The sequence below is a fragment of the Schistocerca piceifrons genome, chromosome 7 (genome assembly GCF_021461385.2).
Source record: "Schistocerca piceifrons isolate TAMUIC-IGC-003096 chromosome 7, iqSchPice1.1, whole genome shotgun sequence".
NCBI lineage: Eukaryota > Metazoa > Arthropoda > Insecta > Orthoptera > Acrididae > Schistocerca > Schistocerca piceifrons.
Genome location: NC_060144.1, coordinates 313,502,372 through 313,516,979, shown reverse-complemented (window position 1 = coordinate 313,516,979; position 14,608 = coordinate 313,502,372). Strand labels below are relative to the sequence as shown.

The 14,608-nt window shown below is 39.8% G+C and overlaps 1 non-coding gene across 1 annotated transcript; it reads right to left on the bottom strand.

The window, feature by feature from the left end:
- Positions 1–7,024: 7,024 nt before the first annotated feature.
- Positions 7,025–7,100, bottom strand: Trnas-cga. The gene has a single exon. It is a non-coding gene; the product is annotated as a tRNA-Ser (tRNA).
- Between the last annotated feature and the right edge of the window lie 7,508 nt (positions 7,101–14,608).

Here is a 14,608-nt window from a genome sequence, read left to right as displayed (position 1 = left end):
GGCTCTGAACATTATGGGACTTAACTTCTGAGGTCATCAGTCCTCTATAACTTAGAACTACCTAAACCAGACTAACCTAAGGACATCACACACATCCATGCCCGAGGCAGGATTCGAACCAGCGACCGTACCGGTCGTGCCGATCCAGACTGTAGCGCCTAGAACCGCTCGGCCACTCCGGCCAGATTTTTAAGAGTCTAAGATACGTTATAGAGGGACATGTCCTGGGTTGCTGGTTAGCGGCTTCTCTTGCGACGGACCCTAAATTCCGAGAAAATCATTGTTGAAGTCTTACGTGTACCTTCCCTATCCGTGAACTGTAAACGTCTTGCGGCAGAGGAGACAGAGTGCGGGGCTATGGTTCATAGCCACCACGCTGCCTCTACGGCTTCAAACTCTGCCCGTGTATGGTTTTCTGAATTTCATCGTATTGAATAACACTAATTTGTATGGCGTGGAAAATTACTGAAAGGTAGTCATTTTCACCGTAGCAATGGCGTTACTGAGTCAGTCATTATAGGATATTTTATTTAAATGCTGAAGAGTACATTGAAAATATTGTAAAGAAAATGCAGACTGAAAACACATACCAATACAAGTCAGAAGCCATAGAAAAGCAACAGGACAACCTTTCACCCATTAGAACACAGTTTTATGAATAAAACGTTAATCGAACTCATATCAACTTCAGTGAAATATAGCAACTTTTACTCAAGAAAGGGCTAACGCACACAGTAAAAATCCAGATTAAGCAAAAGTAACCTAACATGCCTCATCATACGCACTAAAAAAGCAGCTGATGTAACAGACCTAAGTAGCACTGAGCAAACTGTACTAACTCAAATTTAAATAAAATCACCCAGAAACACACAAGCAACCACAAAGAAACCTCCAAAGCAGTATATGAAGAGAGAAAACTTGCAAACAGCATAAACACGAAACTCAATAATCATAGTAAAGCAATGATTGCCAAATCTGACAAAAACAATTCTGTTGTAATCATAAACAAAGATGAGTACATGACCAAAACTTCATGTTCCCATGAGGCCTGTGGCTGATTATAGAAATACACCTTCCTTTAAAATCTATCAATAACTGAATGAAATTCTGAAGCATTGCTACATCCCTTATCTGCCATACTCAGTTAAGAACACAAGTGATTTAGCAACTAAAATGAAAGAAATGAAAATCCCTCTGTGTGTTAGGTTTGCTGCTTATGATGTACCTAACCTATTTACAAATTTATCAATTGAAGACACAATAGAGAGAGTCCTCAAAAACTTCGTAAAACATAAAATTTATCAGTTTCCGAAACATCAGAGATCCCTGACATGTTGCAAATAACGTTGCCACATATTTACTTCACTTTCGGAAATTTGAAAAATATGTAAAAATCTGCCAACCGGTTGCATAGGTTTTCTATATACCTTGACGAGGTTTCGTCACCTCTAAGGGTGACTTCATCAGAAGGTAAGGTAATTACCTAAAATGAGTATGTCAGATTAAATATCTTATCTAATAAAAGTTTACATTAATGTAAATGAGTGTAAAACAAATAGTACTTACATGAAGAATATACCGTCAAAGTTAAGCAGTGATATAAGAGCTGAGTTCCTCAAGTCATACATTAATATATAAGACATAATGTTCTTCAAAAAGTCAAACATTAAAACATAAGTAACACCGGTGTGGTGTGAGGAGACTGACGGTGTGGCCACTAGTCATGCTAACAAGTAAACGTAATGTAAGGCGCGCCACAAACGGGCCACTAGTAACGTGAGCAAAACAATTTTGTATATTACACATTTTCTGAAGTAAATCATACGTATAGCCGATATAGCTTTTAACAAAAATTAATTTTACAAATTATTGAGCAACATTTATAAATGAGCTTCAAACGGGATAAAATAGTACAAAGTTAGCTACGTTATACGTAGCACAGGTGGAACGAGAGTTAAATACGACTGAAATTACATACGTAATGAAGAACATCAGTTCATTATATGAAACAAAATTTGAAAGGAAAGCTTGCATAACTAGGTCACAGAGGTCATCTGGTGTGTTAGTAATGAGCGTAACTTAACAGCGGTAAAATAATGTTCCTGAAAAGGAGGAGAGAACCTGGATTATAAGTATCAAAAAACGGAGAGCACTGGTTTAAAAGCATTAAAGAAATTTCTATTTTTCAACTGTACTTGTTCATTCAACATGTCATCTTTATTTGGCGTGTGAATATTTCAGGTTCTTCCAAGACATCAAGTTTTCTCCCTTTCATTTCTCTATGCAGAATAGTCATTTCGTTTAATTTTTTGGGGTTATGCCCTGTTATGAAAAGATGTTCTGCAAATTTTGAATTGTGCACATTAGCGCCTTTTCTGCCTAAAAGATATTATTTGTACCTTACGTTGAAAGCTCTGCCTGTCTGTCCAATATAAAATGCTGAACATGTATTACAGGAAATTTTAAATACACCTGAGCCACGTAAAGGTTCGTTTGAAGCTTTTAGATTATGAATTAAATTTTTTTGTAAATTATTATGTGTGGAGAAAGCAACCATGCAGCCGAATTTTTTAGTTAACAGACACTGAATCCTATACGATATGTTACCTAAAAAGGGTATTGAGAAAGAGTCACTACTTTAGGTACCGGTACAACTAATAATAATGATTTAAAAGTACATCTCAATACCCTTACTTCAGAAAATGTGTAATATACAAAATTGTTTTGCTCACGTTACTAGTGGTCCGCTTGTGGCGCGCCTTACATTACGTTTACTTGTTAGCATGACTAGTGGCCACACCGTCAGTCCCCTCACACCACACCGGTGTTACTTATGTTTTAATGTTTGACTTTTTGAAGAACATTATGTCTTATATATTAATGTATGACTTGAGGAACTCAGCTCTTAAATCACTGTTCATCTTTGACGGTATATTCTTCATGTAAGTACTATTTGTTTTACACTCGTTCACATTAATGTAAACTTTTATTAGATAAGATATTTAATCTGTCACATTCATTTTAGGCAATTATCTTACTACATATTTTTCAATTTCGTGTATATGGTTGCTGCAAAAGTCAGACTTGTTCAAAATTGTACTTTCAGGAAAGTTTACCAACAGAAAGAGGGTCTTGTCATGTGCAGTACCAAGCCAAGATTCCTGGAAGATATACTTCTCAATCATCTGTAAAATAATTTAAGAAAAACAGTAAGCTGAAAAGTAAAATACTATTTTATATTAGGTATGTTGATGATACATTACTGATATGCGGTGACACGAAAGAAGAGAGTGAGGTGCTACTTTCCACAAAAATATAGGATTCACAGTAGAGCACGAGGACAACAGAAACATGAACTTCCTGGATCTTGCAATCATCAACCTCCAACAAAGACATAAATTCAGTTTACTCAGAAAACACACATACACATATATAACAATTGACAGTTCATTATACCACCCCACTGCCCACGAACGTGCTGCCTTTGGGTCGATGCTACATGGAAAACACTCACTTGACTTACAAAAACCATCCTTAACGGAGAATTGGACGCAACAAATAGTATTGCCAAGAGCGATGGCTATACATCCAAAACAATTGATGATCTGGATACACAAAGATATAAAAATAAGAGAATAAATTGCCACCGTAAGAAAGAAGAGAAAATATTTGCCAATGTCCCCTATCTTGGCCCCATATCACAAAAAATTGCTATCCTATACAAAAAAATCTAGCAGTTGCATTCTCGACTAGTAACATCGGAGGACCCTCACTGGTCCACAACATAGAAATAGATAACAAAAAATACAGTAGGGGTGCAGTGTATAAAGTATCGCACCCCAGTTATCCTGCCTATTATATAGGAAAAAACAAGCAGAAATATCAAAATCCAATTCAAAGAACACACAAATGCTTTCAGGCTCCACCACACTGAAAAATCAATTACAGGATAGCAGATGCTAGAAACCAAACATATTGTAAATAGGATAGAAAATAATTAGGTAATAATGCAGAATAAAGTCAATGGTACGGCCAAAAATCCGTTAGAAAAACTTGAAATATACTTCCACAAAGTCAAAAGGCGTGAATCTGTGTTAAATGAAGTGTCAGAATTAACTAGCCATTGTTATTTTGGTTTTCTAAAGACCTAAATCTCTGAAGCAATTTTAAAATGGGCGAACAAATGTGCACCTTAAGTGACGTGATTTGCGACAGCAGAATGAATAAACCGAAGTATGCTGATCTCAAAAGTTACAAACGTACATCCTTGCGTAAAGTTTTTCACTGTTTCTTCCACGGTTTCTAGCATGTATTTTTCCCCACTCGATCGACGAAAAACATATCATCAAACTTTCTCATAACAGGAAAACGCATTTCACCTCACTTAAGGACGAATGTAAATTATGTATTAGGCGAATTGCATCTGAAGATGGACCCACAGCGTCCGAACTGCACCGTGTAATTTAATGAACCACACATAAATTTTGATTGAAGGTATTATTATTCAAAGTTTCGTGTATTACCTTCACAGCTGCAAAACATGGATAAAATTGAAAGTGGAAACGGTCTTGTTAATCTAGAGAACCAATCAGTTTGAAGATCTATGCCAGTCTAATAATTCTGAAAAAATGAAAATTTGGATGTGAAGGACGCTGTCTTGCCGTTCTGCAGGTTTTTAGCGCCTATGTGTCGACCCTACGTGTGACGTATGAGCTCAACTTGTAATTCGCTATGATCTATAATTCATCACCCGTACCCTGAAGCACTGTCGTGCCCGCATCGCTAACATTAAAAGATAATTTCAGCTCATTGTATGGAAATAAGGAGCTTACGTCTGTTCCATCACTGGTGAAAACAGACGATATGATCAATACATTTACTTTTTTATGAGATGATATAATTCTGTACGACATTTTGCTGCGAAGTTTGGCTAAGCAATCCCTGTCACTGATTATTAATAAATTGTATCTTAAATACGGTTATAACTATGTTTATGGATTCTTCCGTCACATCGTAAGAGAACAGTTTCATACTCTCAAGCTGAAAAGCAAACGAACTCCATTTTTGTTCTACTAACGTTTGTTTGATTCGCGCAGGTTTTCGGCTTGTGTTATTATCGTTAGGAAACATTTGGCTAGCGTTGGAAAGAGACATTAAAGTGTAGGAAACCAAACTTTTTCTCAAATACAATTTATTGTCTTTTGCGTCAAACAATAGACCCATTACAATTGTTTACGTTCATAAGCAGAATTAATTTGATAGACACAGTTATTTTATACATATACAAAATTAAAAATTCATCTTTGATTTGTCAGAACTTGTAACACAGCCGGAGGTGAAAATGGTGGGGGTCCCTTAAACTGTAATCTCGCTTCTCGCTTCTTGACCGTGCGCCCTGCCCACACCACGTAGCTGACACTATCGCGACTGTCGTATTGTTCTGCTCCACACTGCTGCTGGTTTGTCTGAAATTACGTATCTAAATATGCCAGCGGTTTAGGGGAGACACCCAATATCAAACACAACACTGTCCTACATCTGGGATGAACAACTACATTCTGAGACGATAAGAAAATCGCAGGTAGCACTGTTTACATTCTAAGTCGTAAGTGTGTGTGCCAATTAATATTTTTGATGATTATCTGCCCACAATATCAGTTGGACAAGCGTACGCGTAACCGAACATGGCGGGGGTGATTGTTGATGATGTGGAAGCCGAATAATCGAACGAAAGTTCTTACGCTCGTCACGCCTACACTGATAGCCAATACCAGTCCTCATTTACTCTAGTAATAATGTAACACTGTTCGTAAAGATAAGTTTTCAGTTCTCAGTTCTCACTTGTACGAGCGTGCGCTTAATCGTCGCGGCGCGGTTGATTGTTGATGATGCGGAAACGCGATGACCGAACGCACGTTCTCACGCTCGCTGCAAGACACTGGCACTTGATTGCACCCTTTTGTGGTAACTAATTTTTACTAATTCACATTAGTTCATTCTGGGAGACCGAACACGGCGCGGATGATTGATACTGTACGTTAGGAAACGCGACGAGCGGACACATAAAAACGTTTTCGGTGGCACTGCTCGTATTTAATTATTTCTTTGCGCGTTTTTCACTGAAACCCCTTCAATATCTCATTACTTCACTGTAACAGCACTTGTAGCAACACTTGAACTTCCATAACAATGCCTTTTACATGTAGAGCTACCGACAGCACAACATAACAGCTTCGTGTCCTGTGCTGGACTCTGCAAACGCGCTGCCCACAAAGATACTCCTCAAACGGCTCTGAGCACTACGGGACTTAACATCTGTGGTCATCAGTCCCCTAGAACTTAGAACTACTTAAACCTAACTAACCTAAGGACACTACACTCATCCATACCCGAGGCAGCATTCGAACCTGCGACCGTAGCAGTCGCGCAGTTCCGGACTGAGCGCCTAGAACCGCGAGACCACCGTGGCCGGCCGAGATACTCCTCAACCAAGCCAACGATATACGCTTACAAACTTGATACTCGCTTCTTGTAGGTAACGAAGAATTATACTATTAAATTTTTAGGTTGTTCTCCCTCATTAATACTTTGATATTTTTTGTCTTGGGAATCTTCATTTTTACGAGAGTTTTCCCACAGTTTATTTTAATGTAGAATACATCTGGAACATCGGAATGTGATAGTATTTAGATCTCTGTCATCTCGTGGGTGTTCTATATATGTGGGAAGGTCTGTCACTCCAATCCTGTAAAGATGTGCAGGGAAACAGGCGATGCCCAACGTTATTGTAATAATATACTGGAAAAGTCGCAATACGGAAGCTGTGTAAATAGTGGCTCCCCTTCTTTGATACTTTCTTTAGCAAGACCGTCTACTACATCAGAACAACATCAAAATAAAACTGTTGCCAGCTTACCACTTTCGATGTTCTAATTGCTTCAAACACTTTAAGAGTCAGACAACACCAGTATTTCGTTTCAAAAGTAATTGCTTCTTAAAAAACTTCTTGGCAGATTAAAAATGTGTGCCTGGCCGAGACTCGAACTCGGGACCTTTGCCTTTCGAGGGCAAATGCTCTACCAACCTGAGCTACCCAAGCACAACTCACACCCCGTTCGCACAGCTTCAATTCTGGCAGTATCTCGTCTCCTGTGGAGGGGTGGACGAGTCGTGAGTCGGGCATGAGTAGCTCAGTTGGTAGAGCTCTTGCCCGCGAAGGACAAAGGTTCCGAGCTCGGGTCTCGGTCCGCCACACAGTTTTAATCTGCCACGAAGTTTCATATCAGCGCACACTCCGCTGCAGAGCGAAAATTTCATTCTGGAAATACTTCTTTATTTTCTGTTAGTTCTGCAGTGAAAATTCTGCTTAACGATGGTAATAAATATTTTTTATCTATCTACAACCAACTCCTTCATTTGTGTTTAGAAACATAGCTACTATCAAATACAGAATCTTTAGTCACGATTGATGAGAAACGTTAAAAGAAGCACCAAAATTACAATCTGAAATTGCAGCTTACAAAATGGATGATATCAGACATGGCCCATAGCGAAAATATATAATATTAAATTATATAAGAACGTGTCCGCAGCTCGTGATCTCGCAGTAGCGTTCTTGCTTACCGAACAAGGGGTCCCGGGTTCAATTCCCAGCTGGGTCAGGGATTTTCACCTGTCTCGAGATGACTGGGTGTTGTTGCGTCGTCTTCATTATCATCATTCATCCGAATTACGGTCAGAGGAACGCAATGGCTAACCACCTCCGCTAGTACCTTGTCTCGTACGGCGGTGTGGGTCTCCCGCATCGTTCCCCTACGCTGTGTCAAGGAGTATGGGACTTCATAATCATCACCATGAGAACGTAATATCGGAAGTCCTTAGGAAGAGTAAAGTTTGTTGATACGACATTTCTGTTCAGTGCCAAGCAATATATCTTCAACTTCTGTACTTTCTCCCAACTCCGAAGGTTAGGACGACGGGAAGGACAGATCTGTTACGTGTTTTCAGACCTTAAGCGTCTGATGGGAGAAGACAATCACTTTCGTTCACTTGTGAGGTATTTTAAAGAGTGAAAAGTATAAAAAGGCGTGTTACCGCTGTTTATATGTACCTTGAAGTAACATACTGTCGGCTTCACATCGGTGATATTCTGATACATTACTTGTGGATTAAGCAGTTTATGTATTTTCCTGGTTCAAAATAGCTGGTTGGTCGCAAGATAATAGTCACAGGATGTTTATGGACACATTCATAATACATTATGCGTTTCGGGCTGTGCCCCTCTTCAGATGACCTGGTGACAAGTTGGAAACATAGAACCTGTCTTTATAGAGGATGTATGTTAAAAGATGATTTAAGACACTTGTGTAAACTTCCAAGATTGTAAAAAAAAGGAAAAAAGAAAGGAGGAAAAATTTCTGTTAGCAATTTGTTTGCGGGTCATATGCAGATGGGCGGAACCAGAAACGCGTGATGAGTGATAAACGGGCCCAGAAACATCCTTTGACTATTGATTCACTACCAACCGCCTATTTTAGAGCAATTTTCAGAATTGCAAGTATAGTGGTCGCACGCCTCTACTGCGACTTTCAGTCACGTCTACGAAAGTATTACTATTTTCAAATAATATTTTCGTCTTAATTTTTGTGGACATCCGTGTATTGACTACCCTGTTACGGAGACTACTGTTGTCATCTGAGCACTACAGTCAAGCTTCACATCCCGAATCAGTGACAGTAACAGCGCCTCTCTTACTTTCGAAGCTCTGTCATAAACTCTAATAACAACAGCACACTTTTCAATGTCACTGTAAGCGGTATAACCATTTCGTTTCATAGCAGTTCCGCCGAAATAAGTTTTAACGACGTGGAAACTGTCCTCCCGTCCGTTTGGAATGGTCAGACGCTATTTCGTTAGGTTCGGGCTTCTGATATGTAACTTGTGATAGCGACCCAGAATAGTTCTCCATCGAACACTTCAGATATCACGGCACCGGAACTGATTCTATTATATAGACAATTGATTTAGCTGCTATCAGTTATTATCACGTTATGTTCTTAGTTTACATATAAATAAGTATCATCTGCCCGCATGATAAGTCCAAGAGATACAAATTAGAGACAATCACTGTTTCCTGAAGTTCTCTGGAAACTATAGATTACTTCTGGCATCGTGCAGATAAGCATAGGAGATAACCGGATAGGTAGTGATGGGGTTATGCTCTGATCCAGAATGTGATACATATTGCTGGAGGTCTCTACCTAAGGATAACTCCGATCTGAATTTTAGTCTTTCGCTCCGTGCTAGTTAATCTTCGGCGTCAGCACTGTGTGATTTATCGTATGATATTAATTGCACTGGATTAAACGGCGCAGCAATAAATATTCATAACTGGCTCACCGCTGAGATAAATGATAACATTATATGGCCTTACATGCGAGAAACGGACGCCATTACGCTGGATCTGATCCCAACTCCGAATTACATTTGTAACTCAGTTGCTAATGAGGAAGAGCGAATAACAAACGTGAAGTCGTTCCGTGTTGAAACCAGTTGCAGAAACTTCGACCTGCCTTTTTTTGCGTCTTTTAGAGCAGAAGCCAAAGTCACAAAATACAGAAATGCAACAAATACAAAGCAGAAGGTGCATTTTGATTTGTGGCTAAGACCTACCCAAGGAGTTGGCCACAAAATAGAGCAAGACAAATCTTTCAATAGCACTAATAGGTATTTACACGTTTTCCCTTACAAGTTAAATTTATTGTCAGTGACAAATTCCGCTACAGCTGTAAGAAATATTTATTTCTAGAAGTAGTTACGCATCCTTTGTAGACTCACATTTTAATAGGCACATGAAGATGGCATGTAGCTGTGTCATGAAACCCTTTCCTTCTTAGAAATAAATAAATTTTACAACTGTAACGGATTTTATCACTGATAGTGAATTCCAGTTTCGGATGTCCTGTTAAGAGAGACATTTGAAACTAAATTTAGAGAAAAACTGTCAGACGCGTAGAAAACTGGAACAAATTATGATGAAGTTAATTGATTATAATAGTGGACTCTCTGTAAAGTAGCGAAGATGTATTCTAACGCAAACTTGAACTGAAAAATAGCGCTTTCTTTGATAGCCTCCTTAGAATGGTTGTTGCTTCATAGACAGCTCAAATGCTGTAGTTAGTTTAATCTCATAAGATATCGTAGTACTAATCACCATGGATATACTCTTTGTTGCTCAATTCAATCGGGTACTTAGGATACCTTACAGCGTTCTGTATCTTTTAGCACCACGAAGAGAAGGATGAAGCGACTAAATAAACGCGGATGCATAGGGCTGTTTTCAAGCACCGAGAAATGGCAGTGCTCTAACGTCGTTTATATTATTTGTCCGCAGTTTGTGCCTGACCTTCATTTAAGTTCTGTTCCAAATTTACAGAAGAATTTCCTGAGATTGTAAAGTTAATCACCCTCTCCATTTTTGCTTTTAGAAGCTTTTCACCAAAATTCAGTATGATCAACTCCAGAGAAACATTGCTGTTCTTTGATAATGGCCCCTCTGTCCAGATAATTTGCAATAAATAGTTGTCTCGCCAAACAGTTAACTGCATCGTACGCAAAGCGTCATTAACGTTTTACCAGGCGTATTCAGCGTTTGTTGTTTAGGAAATCGGTGACGTTAACGTTATACCTCCTGCTCCATAGTAGCCCATAATGTGGGTTGTTCACATGATCGGCCCACACAATTTCGCGGGGTTTGGTTTTCCATTAGCAGGACACGTATTTTGCCCCGGGCCGCACCTGCCCGCCTGTCTCTTCCCACACCCCAGCCGCCGTGCTTCTGCCCTGCTAATGGAAAACTAAACAACGCGAAATAGCGGTGTGCAGTGGAACTGCTTGTTTTGCACAGACTGCTGTGCAAATGTCTCTGTGAAACGTATTCGAAAGCTAAATGCGAAATGACTGATCGACTGCAATGGTGACTAAGAGTGATGATGTTTTTAAAATAAATAAAAAATTGTAAAGTCTTCGTATTCTAAGTTTGCGATGGTTTCATTATCATCACTCAATTCGTCACATGATCCTATAACTTTTCTTCATTATCTCTACATCTATACCCGTGTACAGTTCTAGGTATTCTTCTTACCTCCCTCATCTCAATAAAACAAGATGTTTGAAAAGGATTTACCCGGCTTGACAAGAATATACACGGGTGGGACACAAATATGGTAACAAAGAGAGAAACACATGATTGAACGTAAATGCTAGCGAAGCTTGCAGGTTTCACTGTTGTATTTGACCACGAAATGCACAATGTTCTCAATAAGTTGCAAATTTCACTCGTTGTCAGAACAGTGTTGTGTGGATCTATGAAGCTAAGTGAATTCGAACGTGGACTAATTGCTAGTCTTTGTACAGTTCGTGTTTCCGTAACCCAAAGGCGCCATATCTAAGATGTATGCCGCATGCAGGGCAAACTAAAAAACAACATCAGTTAAGTCACAACACGGACGGAAGTGTGTGTTGAGATATCGTGTCACAGGGTAATTGAAGAGGATTGTGAAGCAAAATAGGTGGACGGCATGTGCAAAAGTCAACGTAGAACTGCATGTCGCACTCGCGAACCCTGTCAGCAACAAAACAACACAAAGTTGTTCCGTAAGCTGTGAAATGCAGGGTGAGGTGGAGTTCCAGTACCACAGATAAATGATGGAGATGGCCGTAACAGGAAAACGTGGCGCAGAAGCCATAAAAACTGAATAATGTCAAGCCGGCCATGGTGGCCGAGCGGTTCTAGGCGCTACAGTCTGGAACCGCGCGACCGCTACGGCCGCAGGTCCGAATACTGCCTCGGGCATGGATGTGCGTGATGTCCCTAGGTTAGTTAGGTTTAAGTAGTTCTAAGTTCTAGGGGACTGATGACCTCAGACGTTAAGTCCCAGAGTACTCAGAGCCATTTGAACCATTTTTGAAGAAAATTCGCCGTTTAAATCTGCGATTGCAAGAGCGGTTTCCCCGACGGTTTCGACAGCCATGTCGTGGTATTCCGTGGTCCGCATGATCACTCTGCAAGGGCCCTTTACTGCCAATAATTGTGTGATCATTTTTTCCCCGATGGTGATGCTGTGTCCCAGAACGACAGGACGCCGGCTGACACAGCTCGCACCATCCAGGACTCGTTTTGTGAGCAGGAAGAGGAACTGTTGCATCTCTCCTGGTTACCATTCACCAGTCTTTGTGCCCTACACTGGAGACATGGGAGCATGATCAGTATCCACCCTCATCATCGTTACAAGAACTTGCCCGTGTTTTGCTGGAAGAACTGTAGAAATTTACCTTTGAAATTAAGAAGGGGAAGGACCTGTATTTATTCATTGTGAGACACGGGAAGCTGTTCTGAATGCCAACGGTTTTCCTACACTGTTTTAGGCATGATAACTTTGATGTTTTCGTATTTTTTGTCTACCAATGTATTTTCTGCATCAGAGGTCACCAAAATTCTTGCACAGCCAGCTGGATGACTTGGTACAGCGCTGAGCGCGGGCCGCATCATCATTCGGTACAATAGTTGTAAAGCAGAATGGAGGCTCTGGGGGAAAAAGACGGAGAGACCACTGGGTGTTCATCATGGATGAGTGGCATATAGCGCACACGATAACAAAGTTAACGAAAATATTATTTGTACATCTATATGTACGTGATTACTCTGCTGTTCACAATAAAGTGCCTGGCAGAGGGTCCAATGAGCCACCTTCATGCTGTCTCTCTACCGTTCCACTCTCGAACGGCTCGCGGGCAAAATGAGCACTTAAATTTTTCTGTGCCAGCCCTGATTTCTCTTATTTTATCGTGAGGATCATTTGTCACTAAGTAGGTGGGTGCCAACAGAATGTTTTCGCAATCGGAGGAGAAAACCGGTGATTGAAATTTCATGAGAAGATCCCGTCGCAATGAAAATCGCCTTTGGTTTAATGATTTCCACTCCAATTCACGTATCATGTCTGTGACACTATCTCCCCTATTTCGCGATAATACAAAACGAGCTGCCTTTCTTTGTACATTTTCGATGTCATCCGTCAGTACCACCTGATGCGGATCCCACACCGCACAGCAATACTCCAGAATAGGGCGGACAAGCGTGGTGTAAGCAGTCTTATTAGTAGACCTGTTGCACCTTCTAATTGTTCTGCCAATGAATCGAAGTCTTTGGCCTGCTCTACTCACAATATTCTCGATGTCATCGTTCCAATTTAGGTTATTTGTAATTGTAATCCCCAAGGATTTAGTTGAATTTACAGCCCTCAGATTTGTGTGACTTATCGCGTAATCAAAATTTAGCTGGATTATTTTAGTACTCATGTGAATAACTTCACACTTTTATTTATTCAGGGTCACTTGCCACTTTTAGTACCATACTGATATCTTATCTAAATCATATTAACAGAATCTTCCGTCGGTTCTTGGTAGAACAACATTATAATAAATGAAAAGCACCAGTTTGCTTTTGTTCTACAATATTACTTTTATTGCTAACAGGTTTTCGGCTTACAAGGCCACCTTCAGACATTTACTGAGGTGATAATACTCAGTAAATGTCTGAAGATGGCCTTGTAAGCCGAAAACCGGTTAGCAATAAAAGTAATACTGTAGAACAAAAGCAAACTGGTGCGTTTCATTTATTATCTAAATCATTCTGAAAGTCGTTTTGATCATCTGATGACTTAACAAGATGGTAAATGACAGCATCATCTACAAACAATCTTAGACGGCTACTCAGATTGTCTCCTATGTCGTTAATATAGATCAGGAACAATAGAGGGCCTATAACACTTCCTTGGGGAACGCCGGATATTACTTCTGTTTTACTCGATGACTTTCCATCTGTTACTACGAACTGTGACCTTTCTGACAGGAAATCACGAATCATGTCGCACAACCGGGGCGATACTCCGCAGGCACGCAGTTTTGTTAGAAGACGCTGGTGAGGAACGGTGTCGAAAGCCTTCTGGAAATCTAAAAAATATGCAATTTACTAAGAAAGTTATCAAAGGAGGTGACTTTAGCAAAAAGTCCTTGTGCTAGCATATCCGAATGTCAAGAACAAAGCAGAAGAAAACGTTAGTGAGATTTACGAAACTATTGTTTGGCTGTCAAAAAATCATCAGTGTCTGGTTTAGTTTTGCTGCATCCAAGCAAGAAAATTACTCTCAAATATTCATCAGTCAACCTCGTTCGTTGTGCTGACTTCTCATATTTCAGTTCTGAAAATGTTTGCACACATACGTAAGTTGTTCCACATACTGATGCCCAACAGGCAGAAAATTTTTTCTGTTTCGGAATTTTAACATGAAGGAAACAGCGGTAAAATTCAAAAAGTTCTCATTCTCTGTGCTTCTCTTTCAAAAAATCATTTGCTTGTGAGAGTGAAGATTCAATTACAGGAAACATTTTACTGAACTGATGACTTTGGGTTTCTAAATTAAGTTCAATGCACGTATATTTCTCAGAGTGTAGTTTTCCAGAAGTCTTGAAATATTTAGACAGATGATTTGTTTCTGAATGACGCCAACAATTTTGCACTTTCAGAACGGCAACACTTCCATTGCACATT